Raw genomic sequence first — 18,316 nt, forward strand, 5'->3', positions numbered from 1 at the left:
AAAATTTAGTTCCCCTGTTCTGCCCACCGACAGTAATCCTGGTAGAACAGGGAAATTGTATCGTGACCGGCGGCGGCGGAGGAGGTCCCTTACCTGCGATCGGTGGTGGGCGGTGATGACGTGCGGCTTCCTGGTGCGGCTCCCTGGTACATACTACTGAAGCCGTGAGTAGTTTCCTAGCAACATCTGGAGGGCTACAGTTTGGAGACTGCTATAAAGCTCAATGCGCTCCTTCTCTTCTGAGCATTGTAGTGCGCCAGCAGAGCACTTGACGTCCACACATGGGGTATTTCCATACTCAGAAGAAATGGAATTACAAATTTACAAATTTTGAGGGGCATTTTCTACTCTTACTCCTTGTAAAAAAAGTTACATTTGGGGAAAACCCAGCATTTTAGTGAAACATTTTTTTTTTCATTTACACATCCGACTTTAACGAAAAGTCGTCAAACACCTGTGGGGTGTTAAGGCTCACTGTACCCCTTGTTACCTTCCTTGAGGGGTTTAGTTTCCAAAATAGTATGCCATGTGTTTTTTTGTTTTGTTTTTTTTTGCTGTTCACCATGGGGGCTTCCTAAATGGGACATGCCCCCCAAAAACCATTTCAGCAAAATTTGCTTTCCAAAAGCCAAATGTGACTCCTCTTCTGAGCATTGTAGTGCACCTGCAGTGCACTTGACGTCCACACATGGGGTATTTCCATACTCAGAAGAGATGGGGTTACAAATTTTGGGGGACATTTTCTCCCATTACCCCTTGTAAAAATGTAAAATTTGGGGAAAAAACATTTTAAAAAACTAAATGCATTTTAGTGAGAAAAAAATAAAAATGTATTTACACATCTAACTTTAACGAAAAGTTGTCAAACACCTGTGGGGTGTTAAGGCTCACTGGACCCCTTGTTATGTTCCTTGAGGGGTTTATTTTTCAAAATAGTGTGGCATATATATTTTTTTTTTTTGCTGTTCTGGCACCATAGTGCTTCCTAAATGTGACATGCCCCCCAAAAAACATTTCAGAAAAACTCACTCTCCAAAATCTCATTGTCGCTCCTTCCCTTCTGAGCCCTCTAGTGCACCCACAGAGCACTTGACATACACATATGAGATATTTCCTTGGATTACAAATTTTAAGGGTGATATCTCTCCTTTTACCCCTCGCAAAAATTCAAAAACTGCGTTTACAAGAACATGCAAGTGTAAAAAATGAAAATTTAGAATTTTCTTCTTTACTTTGCTGCTATTCCTGAGAAACACCTAAAGGGTTAACACACTTACTGGATGTAATTTTGAATACTTTTAGCGGTGAACTTTTTACAATAGGGTAATTTATGGGGTATTTCTAATAGGAAGGCCCCTCAAATCCACTTCAAAACTGAATTGGTCTATGAAAAATTCCGATTTTGAAAATTTTGCGAAAAATTTGAAAATTGCTGTTGAACTTTGAAGCCCTTTGATATCTTCCAAAACTAAAAACATGTCAACTTTATGATGCCAACATAAATTAGACATATTGGGGCACATTTACTAATCTAGTCTATTCTGGGTATGCTTATAGACCAGCGTATGTGGTAGTCTCCTGTCTATTGTGCTCCTAATTTATCAAAGGTCTCACAGCCCTTGATAAATTCTGTGCTCAGACTTCAGGGTCTACAGCTTAAACTGCATTTAGACCTGCTCCAACATGGTCTGACATTTCAGCATATTTTGGGCAGATGCGACAAAAGTCGCACTTGATAAATTAAGCACCAATGCATTTTCCAATGCATTTCCGTCTACAATAGACTTGCATGCATCATTTTCAAAAAATCTTCTACAGCAAAAGTCGCAGAAAAGTCACACATATTTAGACTGCGACTTTCTGTGCGACAAATTAAGACAGGAAAAACCAGTCTAAATCCTTTGATAAATCTCCCCCCTTGTATATGTGAATCAATATATAATTTATTTGGAATGTCAATTTTCCTTACAAACAGAGAGCTTCAAAGTAAAAAAAAAAAAATGCAACATTTTCACCAAGAAATGATGCAAGTATCGACAAAATGTTACCACTAACATAAAGTAGAATATGTCACCAAAAAAGAAAACAATCTCAGAATCAGAATGAAAAGTAAAAGCATCCCAGAGTTATTAATGCTTAATGTCACAGTGGTCAGATTTTCAAAAATGGGCTGCGTCCTTAACTCCATAATTACCCAGCCAATTTTCTGTGTAGGACCCGGACATTTTTTGCACATCTGACCACTGTCACTTTAAGCCCTTAAGGACTAAGGACGTTCTGGAATGTCCCCGCACCCTGGGCTTTAAGGACCAAGGACATTCCAGAACGTCCTGGTGTTTCTCCGGTCTCTGCCGCGCGCCGGGCAGAGATTGGAACGGCATGTCTGCTGTAATCGTTCAGCAGACTTGCCGTGCAAATGCCTAGGGGGGTCCCGCGACCCCCGCATGTCGGCGATCGCCGGAGATCACTTGCAAAATCAAGCAAGTGATCTTCGGCGATTCGGGTCACTTGTGACCCGATGACCCGGCAATAAATGGTGATCGGCGGTGTACAATTCACCGCCAATCACCTGCCGTTGCTGGGGAGCGGTGACAATACTGTCACCACCCCAGCAACGCTGCTATTGGCCGGCGATCGTCCGGCCATTAGCAGAGTGGCAGCGGAGGGGTTAATGGCTCCTTCCCGCTGCTGCACCCGCTCTTTTAGTTGAGTCAGCGGGTGCAGCAGTGAGAGTCGGAGCCCCCTCAGGAGCCTTAGAATATGGAAAGCTGATTGCAGGGACAGGTAGGAGTTAATAGGTTAATAAAAGTTCTATAAAAGTAAAAAAAGTACCACCCCCCCTCTGATCCCCTAATAGGTCCCCCAGGGTCCTACTAGGGTCTGATCCCTTACACCGGGTCCTATTAAGGGTTCAGGGAGCTGCGTTTGCCACCCCTTTTTTTTTTGGCCGCAGCTTTTTTCTTTTTTTTCTATTACTGTTATACACTTTTTACATCAAGCATCACACAGTACATACTTCCCCGCCCCCCCGCACACACCCCCTCCCCCCCACCACCATAGAAAAAAGGCGATGGCCCGCCGGGCATTTTCGGCAGAGGAGGCTTACGCTTTTTTAGCCTCCGACTCCGAATCTGCCAGTGAGGACGAGGAAGATCCTACTTTTTTGTGTTCTTCCTCGCCCTCCTCATCATCTAGTAGTGATGATGAGTCCCCTGTAGGGCGGCGAAGACGCCGACAGGCGAGGCCACGCACCCCCCATGAGAGTGACCCAGTGGCCGACACTAGTACGAGTGGCAATGCCGCTCGTAATAAGAGTCCGACCCCCCCCAGACAAGTGCACCGGGGCCCCCCAGAGGGTTATCAGCCACGGATTCCTGAGTTTGTTGGCGACTCAGGAATCCGTATTGACCATGCTGGCTTCACTGATCTGGACTTTTGTAAGTTTTTTTCAGTGACAGCCTGGTCAATCACATGGTGGAGCAAACAAACTTGTATGCCCAGCAGTTCATTGCCCACCACCTCGATTCACTTTTGGCCAGGCCCAACGAATGGCGCGCCATTTATGCAGCGGAAATTAGGACATTTTGGGGCCTCTCGCTGCATATGGGCCTGGTCAAAAAACAAGTCCTCGTCATTACTGGAGCGGGGACGTCCTCTACCAGACTCCACTTTACAGTATGGCGATGATACGGAGGCGGTTCGAGGCCATTTGGAAATGCCTGCATTATGCAGATAATGTGGCATGTCCGCCCCAAGATGATCCCGCCCATGACCGGCTTTACAAAATGAGGCTGGTCATCGATCACTTTGGGGCCAAATTTTTTGGAGGCCTACGTACCGCTCAGGGACCTCTCGGTAGATGAGTAGTGTTGAGCGGCATAGGCCATATTCGAATTCGCGAATATTCGCGAATATATAGACCAACATTCGTCATATATTCGCTAAATTCGCATATTCTTAATATTTGCATTTTATTTTCACATATGCGAAAATGCGCATATGCAAAAATTTGCATATACAAATTAGCATATGCGAAAATTCGCATATCCGGAAATTAGCATATGCTAATTTACGCATATGCGAAAATGCGCACGCCAGTCTCACACAGTAGCATTAGAGCCTTCTCTACACCACACAAGCTGGAAGCAGAGAGGGGTGATCACTGTGATGTGTACTGAAGAAAAAAAACAAAAAAAAACAAATATTCGTAATTACGAATATATAGTGCTATATTTGCAAATATTCGCAAATTCGCGAATATGCGATATTCGCGAATAAAATTCGTATTGCGAATATTCGCGAGCAACACTATAGATGAGTCTCTCATCAGTTTTAAGGGAAGACTCATCTTCCGCCAGTATATTCCCTCGAAGCGGGCACGGTATGACGTGAAGCTCTACAAACTTTGCGAGAGTACCTCCGGGTACACTTGCAAGTTTAGAGTATATGAGGGACGAGATTCCCGTATTGAACCCCCAGAATGTCCCCCCACTCTGGGTGTTAGTGGATAAGGATTTCCACGTGTACGTGGATAACTTTTATACCAGCATCCCTCTGTTCAAATCCCTTTCCGCCAGATCCACGTCCGCTTGTGGGACCGTGCGGAAGAACCAGAGAGGCCTCCCTCTAAATTTTGCTAAGACGCCTATCCCCAAGGGTGAGTCCCGTGCCCTCATCCATGATAACCTGTTGTCGGTGAAGTATAAGGATAAGAGGGATGTCTTTATGCTCACCACAATTCATGAGAATGGCAGCACCCCTGTACCTGTGCGAGGTACCGTGGGACCAGTCCTCAAGCTCTATTGTATTCTGGACTACAATCAGTATCTTTTCTGCTATTAACCCTTGCAAAAATGTAAAATTTGGGGGAAACACACATTTTAGTGAAAACGTTGTGAAACCCCTGTGGGGTATTAAGGCTTACTTTACCCCTTGTTACATTCCTCAAGGGGTCTAGTTTCCAAAATGGTATGCCATGTGGGGGGTATTTTGCTGTCCTGGCACCATAGGGGCTTCCTAAATACAACATGTCCCCCCATTTCAGCAAAGTTTGCAAATGTGACTCCTTCTCTTCTGAGCATTGTGGCGCTCCTGCAGTGCACTTGACGCCCACTTATGGGGTACCTTCATACTCAGAAGAGATGGGGTTACAAATTTCTGGGGTCTTTTCTACTATTAACCCTTGCAAAAATGTGAAATTTGTGTGAAAAATGTGACATTTTAGTGAAAAAAAATATATATTTTTTTAAATATGCAAAAGTCGTGAAACCCCTGTGGGATATTAAGGTTCACTTTACCCCTTGATACATTCCCCAAGGGGCCTAGTTTCCAAAATATAATGCCATGTGTTTTTTTGCTGTTCTGGCACCATAGGGGCTTCCTAAATGCGGCATGCCCCCAGAGCAAAATTTGCTTCCAAAAAGCCAAATGTGACTACTCCTCTTCTGAGACCTGTAGTGCGCCATTAGAGCACTTTTCACCATCATATGGGGTGTTTTCTGAATCGAGAGAAATTGGGCTTCAAATTTTTGGGGGTATTTTCTGCTATTACCCTTTTTAAAAATTAAAAATTTTTGGGAAACCAAGCATTTTAGGTAAAATTCTTTTTTTTTTAACATATGTAAAAGTCGTGAAACCTCTGTGGGTTAATAAGGTTCACTTTACCCCTTGTTACATTCCCCAAGGGGTCTAGTTTCCAAAATATAATGCCATGTGGTTGGTTTTTTGCTGTCCAGGCACCATAGGGGCTTCCTAAATGTGGCATGCCCCCAGAGCAAAATTTGCTTCCAAAAAGCCAAATGTGACTACTCCTCTTCTGAGACCTGTGGTGCGCCATTAGAGCACTTTTCACCATCATATGGGGTGTTTTCTGAATCGAGAGAAATCGGGCTTCAAATTTTTGGGGGTATTTTCTGCTATTACCCTTTTTAAAAATGTACAATTTTTAGGAAAACAAGCATTTTATGTAAACATTTTTTTTTTTTTTTACATTTGCAAAAGTCATGAAACACCTGTGGGATATCAAGGCTCACTTAATTCCTTGTTACGTTCCCCGAGGGGGTCTAGTTTCCCAAATGGTATGCCATTTGTTTTTTTGTTTCTTGCTGTTTTGGCACCCTAGGGGCTTCCTAAAGGTGACATGCCCCCCAAAAACCATTTCAGAAAAATGTTCTCTCCAAAATCCTCTTGTCGCTCTTTCCCTTCTGAGCCCTCTACTGCGCCCGCCGAACAATTTACATAGACATATGAGGTATGTGCTTACTCGAGAGAAATTGGGCTACAAATACCAATAAAAATTTTCTCCTTTTTACCCCTTGCAAAAATTCAAAAATTGGGTCTACAAGAACATGCGAGTGTAAAAAATGAAGATTTTGAATTTTCTCCTTCACTTTGCTGCTATTCCTGTGAAACACCTAAAGGGTTAAAACACTTACATTTTAAATACTTTGGGGGGTGTAGTTTCTATAATGTGGTCATTTATGGGGTATTTCTAATATGAAGACCCTTCAAATCCACTTCAAAACTGAACTGGTCACTGAAAAATAGTAAGTTTGAAAATTTTGTGAAAAATTTGAAAATGGCTGCTGAACTTTGAAGCTCTCTGGTGTCTTCCAAAAGTAAAAACTCATCAATTTTATGATGCAAACATAAAGTAGACATATTGTATATGTGATCCAAAAAATATATATATTTTGAATATCCATTTTCCCTACAAGCAGAGAGCTTCAAAGTTAGAAAAATGCTAAATTTTCATTTTTTTCATCATATTTTTGGATTTTTCTCCATGAAAGAATGCACGTTGCCATAAAATTTTACCACTATGTTAAAGTAGGATATGTCACGAAAAAACTATCTCGGAATCAGAATGATAACTAAAAGCATTCCAGAGTTATTAATGTTTAAAGTGACAGTGGTCAGATGTTCAAAAAACGCTCTGGTCCTAAGGTGTAAAATAGCCTGGTCCTTAAACTTTTTTATATATATCAACTGGCTCTAGAAAGTTAAACAGATTTGTAAATTACTTCTATTAAAAAATCTTAATCCTTTCAGTACTTATGAGCTTCTGAAGTTAAGGTTGTTCTTTTCTGATGACACGTGTCTCAGGAACCGCCCAGTTTAGAAGCAAATCCCCATAGCAAACCTCTTCTAAATCGGGTGGTTCCCGAGACAGGTGTCATCAGAGAGCACTTAGACAGAAAAGAACAACCTTAACTTCAGAAGCTCATAAGTACTGAAAGGATTAAGATTTTTTAATAGAAGTAATTTACAAATCTGTTTAACTTTCTGAAGCCAGTTAATATATATATAAAAAAAGTTTTTTCCTGGAATACCCTTTTAAGCATTTATAACATTGGGATGCTTTTAGCTTTCATTCTGATTCCGAGCCCGCAGAGCATTTTATGCCCACATATGGGGTATTTCCATATTCAGGAGAAATTGGGTTATGAATTTTGGGGGTATTTTTTTCCTTTTACCGCTTGTGAAAATAAAAAGTATGGGGCAACACCAGCATGTTAGTGTAAAATTTTAAAATTTTTTACACTAACAGGCTGGTGTAGCCTACAACTTTTCCTTTTCATAAGGGGTAAAAGGAAAAAAAGCCCCCAAAAGTTGTAGTGCAATTTCCCCCGAGTATGGAAATACCCCATATGTGGCCCTAAACTGTTTCCTTGAAGTGGGAGAGCGCCATGCGCATTTAAGGACTAAATTAGGGATTGCATAGGGGTGGACATAGGGGTATTCTACGCCCGTGATTCCCAACCAGGGTGCCTCCAGCTGTTGCTAAACTCCCAGCATGCCTGGACAGTCAGTGGCTGTTCAGAAATGCTGGGAGTTGTTGTTTTTCAACAACTGGAGGCTCCATTTTGGTAACACTGCCGTACGATACATTTTTAAATTTTATTGGGGGGGACAGTGTAAGGGGGGTGTATATGTAGTGTTTTACCCTTTATTATGTGTTGGTGTAGTGTAGTGTTTTTAGGGTACATTTGCACTGTGAGTTTCAACTAGGAGTTTGCGCTGCAGCGAAAAATTTGCCGCAGCTCAAACTACAAGCAGGAAACTTACTGTAAACCGGCCGTATGAATATACCCTGTACATTCACATGGGGGGGGGGGGGGACCTTTGGTTAGGTTCTGTTACCTAACTCAGTATTTTCCAAACAGTGTGCCTCCCAGCATGCTCTGATCGCCGAAGGGCATGCTGGGAGATGTAGTTATGCAACAGCTGGAGGTATGCAACTACAACTCCCAGAATACAGAGACAACAAACTGCTGTGTGGGCATGCTAGGAGTTGTAGTTTTGCAAGATCTAGATGGCCACAGTTTAGAAACCACTGCATAGTGATCTCCAAACTGTAGCCCTCCAGCTGTTGCAAAACTGCTAATTCCAGCATGCCCAAACAGCAAACAGCTGTCTGGGCATGCTGCAGGTGGTAGTTATGCAACATCTGGAGGGCTATTGTTTAGAAACCACTGTATAGTGCTCTCCGAACTGTAGCCCTCCAGATGTTGCTAGGCAACTCACCGGCTTCCGTAGATTCCTCAGAGCTGCATTGCCATCCTCTTCTGCCGCCAAACACCACTGCCGATCGTCGCCCCCGCCGGAATTCTGCACCGGTCCATGCCGGTTTCCCTGTTCTACCCAGCCTACTGTGGGTGGGCACATCGGGGGAAACAAAAGTTAACCCCCCCGATCTGCTATTGGACGTCACTTCTTAACGACCAATAGGGAGACCCATATGACCCGGAATCACCGCAAATTGCCGGTGTGAATTCATGGGTGTCTAATGACCCCCCTGGGCATTTGGTCCCTGCTGATCGATATCAGCAGTCACCCCGGTCCAGTCCCCGCCCAACGCACGGCAAGGACCGAAATTTCCACGGGCATACAGATACGCCCTGTGTCCTTAAGTACCAGGGTGTCAGGGCGTACCTGTATGTCCTGGGTCCTCAACTGGTTAAGGTGAAAATGAGCTGCGTCCTTAAGGTGTTAAAACCTCTCTATTAAGAGCTAAAGAGCCAAACAGAGTGCTAGTGTACAACCATAATACATGCAAGTGTTTTTTATTTTGGTATTTTTGGTAACCAAATTCATTCCCTCATCATTCATCTTAAATTTGTGACAATGCACCTCTTCATATTAACCAATCATAACAACTCTGATTTAATTTTTCATTATTTCGAAAAACCTATTTTTTCTGATAAGAAAAAGACAATGAATGGGAACAAAGAAATATTATAAACATCCTCTCAGCAGCCCCCATTCATCTACCCTTTTGTGGCTAACAGGCATTTTCCCCATTTTCGATCAATATAATAATTTAGATGGCTTAGATGATTAACTCTGTAATGATTTGCACCCATAATTTACAACCCTGACGGACTTAAAGGGGTACTCTACTGCTCATGACAGCTGTCGCACCCCCTCCCATTGACTTGCATTGAGGGGGCGGGGTGTGACGTCATGATGGGGTGGGGCTATGATGTCACGAGCTCCCGGGGCTGGCTCCCGCAATCGGAACCGTTTGTTCCAAACGCTGAGCAGCGGAGTACCCCTTTAAAGGGGTTGTCCACTTTAGAAAGCACATTTTTATATTTTGAATCAATAAAAATAAGTTTTCTTGTTCAGGATCCTCAGAGTGAAGTCAGGTAACAAGGAATATTTTCTATCCTGGAGAGCCTGTTCGGCCCCACTTCAAATAGACAACACATTGATTTAAATGGACAGTGTTTAATGCCTAATTCTCCCTGTGGGGGTACTGCAGGGAAATTGACATATAATGCCAGGTTTTCCACAGATAAAAGCAGATTGCTGGTGATCCTTTTGTAATGAACTTATTGTCAAGTAACACTTCTTACAAGTAGGGGTTGTTCACAATGTAGAGCCCCTTTAAAAGAGGAAATGTCTAAGTAATAGTAGCGGCCCTAATATAGTACAATTGTGGTACTGCAAGCTTTTTTCCTTTTTCTGTAGATAAAAGATAGGAAATAGAAACAACTAAGCTCAATTTTCATAAGTTAAAGTGTTTGCTTTTTTTGTACGATAAAACTGGGATGGGTTCCTAAAGAAAGGATAATCATAAATGAAAGATTTACACCTTTTATTTCTCTTGGATCTGATCCTGGATTTGGTTAAATAGAAGCATTTGACAACTACACTGCAAGGACGCTGTGTGAGCCTGGCCAGGCAACAAAGATAAGATAATAAACTCCAATGTTCATATGTACAGATAATGTTTACACATGTTGTAAACCAGGGAGCAACCCAGAAGAACTATTAAGAGGTAATGGAACCTCAAGTATTTGCCCAGTTTTGTTCAGAAGGGGCTGTGGACATAGTCTAGCCCAAATTGCATAACCATGAAAACCTGCTGGAGATAGTTAGAAACATAGAATGTGTCGGCAGATCTGAACCATTTGGCCCATCTAATTTGCCCAATAATCTGAATCCTATCAATAGTCCCTGGACCTATCTTATATGAAGGATAGCCTTAGGCTTATCCCATGCATGTTTAAAGTCCTTCACTGTATTTGCAGTGACCATCTCTGCATGCATCCACTACTCTCTCAGTAAAGTAATACTTCTTCATATTACTTTTAAACCTTTGCCCCTCTAATTTAAAATTATGTCCTCTTGTGGTAGTTTTTCTTATTTTAAATTTGCTCTCCTCCTTTACCGTGTTGATTTCCTTTATGTATGCCCTGGGTCCTTGAGTCTCTATCATATCCCTTCTGTCTCTTCTTTCTTCCAAGCTATATTGTTAAGGTCCTTTAACCTTTCCTGGTAAGTTTTATCCTGCAATCCATGTACTAATTTAGTAGCTCTTCTCTGAACTCTCTCTAGAGTATCTATATCCTTTTGGAGATACGGCCTCCAGTACTGCGCACAATAAACCAGTGTTCAGTACAACAGCATGAGCACTTCTCTCTTTCTACTGCTTATACCTCTCCCTATACAGCATTCTGCTAGCATTTCCTGCTGCTCTATTACATTGTCTTCCTACCTTTAAGTCTTCTGAAATAATTACTCCTAAATCCCTTTCCTTAGATACTGAGGTCAGGACTGTGTCAAATATTCTATATTCTGCCCGAGGGTTTTTACACCCCAGGTGCATTATTTTGCACTTATCCACATTAAATTTCAGATGCCAGAGTTCTGACCATTCTTCTAGTTTGCCTAAATCCTTTTCCATTAGGCTACCCCTACAGGAACATCAACCCTGTTACATATCTTTGTGTCTTCAGCAAAAAGACATACCTTACCATCGAGATCTAATGTTACTGCAAAGTAGAATTGGTGGCGCGTTATGATTTTTAGAAGGTGATGAGGAAAAAATGAAAATGCAAAAATGGAAAAACCCTGCGTCCTTAAAGGGGCTATCCAGGAAAAAACTTTTATATCTATAGAAGAAAGTAAAACAGATTTGTAAATTACTTCTATTAAAAAATCTTAATCCTTTCAGTACTTATGAGCTTCTGAAGTTAAGGTTGTTCTTTCCTGTCTAAGTGCTCTCTGATGACACGTATCTCGGGAACCACCCGATTTAAAAGAGGTTTGCTATGGGGATTTGCTTCTAAACTGGGCGGTTCCTGAGACACGTGTCATCAGAAAAGAACAACCTTAACTTCAGAAGCTCATAAGTACTGAGAGGATTAAGATTTTTTAATAGAAGTAATTTACGAATCTGTTTTACTTTCTGGAGCCAGTTGATATAAAAAAAAAAAGTTTTATATATATATATATATATATATATATATATATAAGTTTTTTCCTGGATAGCCCCTTTAAGGGGCTTTATTAAACCACACTGACTGGTGATCACTAGATCCCAAGCTTTCGCCTATAATAACATCATATACCAAATCCCCATTTGTGAATACCAAATCCAAAATGTCCTCCCTCTGGGTTGGCTTCTCAACGACTTGTTGTAGAGATAATCCCAGTAGGGAATTTAGAATATCTGTACTCCTGGCAGAACTAGCTATTTTGGTTTCCCAGTTTATATCCAGAAGATTGAAGTCTCCCATAATAATAGGATTTTACATTATGATAGTTCACACCCAGCTCAAGTGAAAGATGGGATTCTGTATAGTCAATTCCTGAGACTTAGAAGAAACAATAGTGACATTCAGGACTTTGAAAAACAATCAGTTGAATTAGCCTCGAGATTGTCAAGGAGGGGATACCCTGATAAGGTGATCCGAAAAGGGTATGAAAGAGCTTACCCCCTGGATAGGAGGAAATTATTGTATAGGAACAAACAGCAAAAGGATACTCCACAGAAAGAGAATAAACGGTATGTGTTTTCTTTTAAAAATGGCCCTATGAATGAAACAATAAGATCTGTATTATATAAGAACTGGTATCTCCTGGCTTCGGACCCTGATATTGCAGAATCATCAGAAAACAAACCTATAGTGACCTTTAAAAAGAATCAGACTATCCATGATTTAATAAATAAAAATAAAAATGAATTTAATTTGCAAGAGAGAAGACAGGAGAACTGGCTTACAAAAAATGTTCCGTATGGCAATAAAAAATGTGGCTCATGTACCTTCTGCAAGTATAATGTAAATTCTACTGGAGGTACATTAGGAGGTACCAATTTCTTTGTTACAGAATTAATTACATGCCGCAGCTACTTTGTTGTATACTTGATGATGTGTGAGTGTAGAATGTTCTACATTGGTAAGACGGAACGCCAGTTGAGAGTGCGGTTCCGCAAGCATCTCTATTCTGTTAGGAAAGGAGGAGGATCCCCTCGTTTTGTAAAACACATGCAGGAAGTGCACAAAGGAGACTGTGAAAATCTTAAATTTGGTGGCTTGATGCGCATTGATAATAGGCATGGTAATGTAGATAGGAGGCGGGCTTTACTGCGAGCTGAGGCTCATTGGATTCTAACATTGGATGCACAGGGCCCAATGGCGCTTAATGATAGACTTGATCTATCACCATTTTTATGATTTAAAGATAGTTTATTAAAGGTAGTGTTTTAATAGTATTTTGGGTAATAGGAGTAAGTTAGTTTTTTCATTATTTCCTTACCTGTTGGTTTGTGGCATACGTCATCTTGGTCACATGATCACAGCAGGTGCACTATTTTAGGTTGCACAGCGCAATGACGTGAACGAGGCCGGATGAAGCGCATAGTGATTGCATGAAACCGCCGGCAGTCGCCTTTTCTGAACACTCCACATCTGATATGCCCGATCGTTGTTTGGAGGCGCCATTTGAGTGAGGCCGGAGTTGCGGTACCCTTGCGGTGAGTGCAGGTGTGATTTTGTTCTTTGTTTGTTCTCCCATAATAATAACATCTCCTTTCATTGTCATTTTAGCTATTTCTTCAACTATTAGATCATCTAATTCTTTAACATGGCCAGATGGTCTATATATCACACCTACACGAGTTACTGTCTGATTACCAAACTGCAATGTAACCCAATCTGACTCCATGTTATTGGATAAATACTAAAAGAGTACCTGTCATCAAACCATATTTTCTAAACTAACTCATCTTACATTCCCTAACTTCTTCTAACACCTCTCCTGCCATTAAAAAAAAGTCCAAGATTTTAAAAGCTCAGTATCATACCTTTCCCCTTGCTCACATTGTTTGAGCTCCTGGCAGAAGAAAGTGGGCATTCCCCAGCAGGTGTGACATCAGGTGTCACTGAAGCCTGCGAGAGCTGTGCCTCACCATGCCCCACATGCACTTCCTGAGTTCGGTCTCCTGCCAGTCCCGGGGGAAACCAAACTAACTGTTTGACTTGTGCAGGAAACAGAACAGAGCCACCTAGTGGTCGGTTTTTCAATCACATTAAAAACATATAAGGGTTGAGCATTTTAACAGCAATTAAATAGCAAAGTGTCTTATAATTACAAAAGGAACAATATAATAAAAGTTTAGTTTGGTGACAGGTACTCTTTAATATTATGGTTATAAATAAAAAAAAGACTTTTAGTAAAGGTTTGTGGTATGTACTGACATTGTTATATAAACTATTATACTTCTAGCTCAAGACATCTGTGTCTTTCTATATTGCATTGGGACAACATAGATCGAAAGAAACAGTGTATAAGCTGTCAGTGTAAATATCTGCTGTCAGCATACAGGCCCAGCAACGTATAATACTGGACACTGTCTTTGATTAGAAGAATTGCTGCCTTCTATAACTATATAGAGAACATTAGCTATCTGTCCAGAGTGTTGTGTGATAACACATTGACACATATTGCAGGGGAGCTGTGAATTAAGTGATAAAGCTTTGTGTCCACTGGTTGTTTGTAGACAATCGAATTGTCACTGCATTACACTTTGAGTCTGATAGCAGGAAAATTCTTACAGCTAATAAAAAAGTGATATGACCATGATGTTTTTTTCTTCAAAGTCTAAGACTATATTTGCAAAAAATGTGTCATTGACTTTACAAAATACAGATAAATTTGCTTAGACAATTTTCAGGTTTTATGAATATTTACATTTTTGTATACTGTGAGACAAATGCCAGCCACTAAATGCCAGCCACTAAATGGTTAATGCCGGGCATCGGCCTCATCGGCGGTGCCCAGCATTAGTTGTGGGTCCTGGCTGCCCATAGCAACTGGGACCCACTGGGTTTAACCCGTTCTCTGCTTGTGAGAATGGTTTAAACCCTGTTAATGGGACCAGAGCGTACAGGTATGTCCTTGGTCCTTAAGTACCAGGGTCTGAGGGCGTACCTGTACGCCCTTGGTCCTGGACGGGTTAAAAAGTACCTGTCACTTCCGACCATGTCTGGAGCAGCTGCAGGCACAGTGCGTGCTCCTGCCTGCCTGTCACGTGTGCCGACTGCAGTCTGAGATTTCGAAATCATGCCAGGCGAGCATGAGTCCGAAATCTATAACAGAATTGCGGCCAGGACAGCAAAGGAAACCTCTAGTGGTCATCTTTTCAATGTACAAATAGAAATAGAAAGCAAGATATTTTTTAAACACATGAAATTGGAAAGTTGTTCAGAATATTTTAATCCATAAAATAGCAAAAGTTTTTTTGCTGAAAGGTACTCTTTAAGTTTATGCCTGATTGGCATACATTATACAAGTTAACAAGTCAAATCTAAAATGCACCAAAAATTTGCAAAATAACTTATTTATCAAAGGCTTAGGTTATAAATGCAAATATAAAGCTGCAAAAATGCAAAAGTAAAAAACTAATGTAAATATGAACTTGACAAAAATCATGGAATCAAAGTGTTATTTCAAAGAATTTTTTACTACTTAAAGGTGTATTCCAGTTTTATACATCTTATGGAAGGGGGCGTGATGGCCATCAGAATGCCGGGGGCTGCACCAAGATCGCGGAGGTCCCATCGGCAGGACCCCTGTGATGATACATTTCCTTTGAATAAGGGATAAGATGTATAAAGCCGGAATACCCCTTTAACTTTGCTTAGGATACAGTTATTCTCTTGCTTCCTTGCCACTTCTGCTCTCTCAGTGACAGTCCCTGTTGGGAAGCGTTTACTTCTGTAAGTGTAAGGCATAACAATTTTCCCACAGAAGTGTTCCACCCTCCATTGTTGGATTCAGTAGTATGGTCCTTGTGATGACACAGAGACAAGGAAGTACAGTTCAGTTGGACTAACACCGCAATAACAGTGTCTGAGTAGGGCAGAGAATAAGGTCTAAGGCCTGTAAAGGATATTCACCCAAATTGTTTTTCAAGTAGCAACTACAGAAATTAAAGATATTATTTTATAGAAATGCCATTTTACTTGTAATTCCACCATATTTTACATTCTGGCTGGGAACAACCAACATCTTTTGTTACACTCTATTTTGAATTTCAAAAATATTTTCATTTGCCAACTTTCCTTTTAGGGCCATTTCTTTTTCTTTCAGTTAGTTAAGTCCAACTGCTCGTTAAGGTATTTTCCTTTTAACTGCAGATTAATTTGCATTTTTAGACAGTCTTAGCCGTGTGCTCTGGAAAGCTAGGTAAATGGCTGACATTTATCATTGTCTTTAGACAGCTTTTTTGTGTCTACAAAAGGTGCAAAATAGGCGCAAGCAAGGTTTATTTGTGCCTTTTTTGTGCTTTTTGGTTTACACATTTCTGCTGATTTTGAGTTGCAATCCACTGATTTTGGCAACACACATGATATGGACGGGTTTTATGAACTGCACCTTTTTGTGAAAAGGCACAAAAAAGGCACAAAGCCGCTGAAAAGTCTCTAAAACTACACCAGCCCAGACTTAGCTTTGCTTTTTGGTTTATGTGAAAAGAGAAATTTCATAAAATGGGACCTGCACAAAATTTATCAGATGCTCTGTGACCATTTAATAAATTTGGTGCTCCTACACATTACCAGCACACAAAAAAAGGTGTAAAAAAAAATGCTTCACTTATACCTACAATGAAAAATTTTAGGTCAATAAGTCTAGTAACTTAGATCTACCTGTTTGCAGGTTGTGTAATTTTTAACTCTATAATTTCCAGAGCACATCACTTAGAGCAGTGTTTCCTAGCCAGTGTGCCTCCAGCTGTTATTAAACTATAAATTCCAGCATGCTGGGAATTGTAGTTTTGCAACAGCTGGAGTCATCTTATTTGGAAACAATGGCTTAGAGGAAGCAGTGATCAGATTTTTGAATTAAAAATTACAAGCTGATTCATGAACATGTACTGAGTCCATTTTGTTTTCTTTAAAAGAGAAGTATAGTGCAGAAAAATATATCCCCTATCTAAAATATAAAGGATACATTTTAGATTGCAGGGGGTCCGGCTGCTGGTACCTCCCCGTGATCTCCTGCTCTGGATCCCGACTCTCCACGGGGACTGAGCATGTCAACCTCCACATGAAGCAAGAGCCAATACATCCCCTCCTTTTATCTCTATGGGAGAGGTGGAGATAGCCGAACTCTGTATCTCCGGTTCTCCTATAGAGATACATGGAGGGGGTGTGTTGAATGCAGGGGTGCGGGGTCGACAGGCCTTTGGATGAATAATAAATACATAAAATACCACATGATATAAGCAGTTTTCATTTTCTTTCTTTATTGAATTTTCCTACCTTCCTAATTTTCCTTTCCTTAAAGTACATGCATCCAGTTTTGGCCTGCCCAAGTGTAGCAGTATGTCATTAAAAAGAAAGCAATACATTTTATATTATATCGAGTATACTACAGAAGCAAATATCAGGCAGCCACATTCACATGACTTATTTCTAAGCTATCTCATTTTAGTCATAGTCATCATTCGTAGAATTTCACTTACCGTCTGTGATCCTGTTTCACTTATAATACTGGAAGACATACTTGAAGAAAAGTCATTACCATTTCTTGTTCCAGTATACAGTACAATGTTCAAGACAGATATGAGTAAATAGTCTTCAACTGTTGTATAAAAAACCTATGATTTATATATGTCTAGGTATGGAAGTCCCGCAAGCAGTCTTTTGCTGGTTTCTTTATTTTTAGCCTACCTTAAATGCATATACTTCATTGAAAATGTTCTGCTTCCAATTAATCATCCTATTGTTTTATAAAGCAATGTACAAGAAAATGTTCTAGTGTCCAAATAAAGCTAATGAAAGTTTTAAAGATCAGTACCCATTGTATTTATAGTACATTTTCTTTAATAATAATGACAGTAACAATAATAATTAGAATTTATATGGCACCAACATAATCTGTAGCATTTTATATTTTAGAGGGTACGTGCAAAAACACAACTGACATAAGCAATTCAGAACAAGAAATATTCAGGTGGCACTTACCAATGTAGAATCAATATTCTTTTATTTTCCATGCAGTCAGGTCATGGATATGATACATGGCTAACTCATTTCGTGCTACTGCGTCTTGAACTTGAATGTAATTAGTAACCCATGCCCCTTATATACACCTAATTTTATTTCACACCCTCAATACTAACAAAATAAAAATGGTAATAGAAAGCACTAGAGATTTTTCCGAAAAAATTTGGTTAGATCCAAATTTATCTGCAGCAAATCTGTATTAAAAACGGTTATTTCTGGCCTACAGAGAGCCTCAATAGGGATGTAGAACACTTTGCCTTGCCGTAACACACATATGGAGTTTGCTGGGTTAGTGAAATAAAATTGTTATTCAGTATGACATGCAGATTCTTTAAAAAATGTCCTTCATGCCATGAGAATGTAGAGACAAGAGTTACCTTCCATTCTGGGCTTACCTGGCTTTTATGTATAGCAATTATTTATTTAACCCCTTGCCGCAGAACGTCGGGTTTTTACTGTGCTGTGGCATAGGAGGGTTATAAAGCGACCTCAGGAGCTGACTTCGCATCATG

This window comes from Hyla sarda, chromosome 3, assembly GCF_029499605.1.
Source record: "Hyla sarda isolate aHylSar1 chromosome 3, aHylSar1.hap1, whole genome shotgun sequence".
NCBI lineage: Eukaryota > Metazoa > Chordata > Amphibia > Anura > Hylidae > Hyla > Hyla sarda.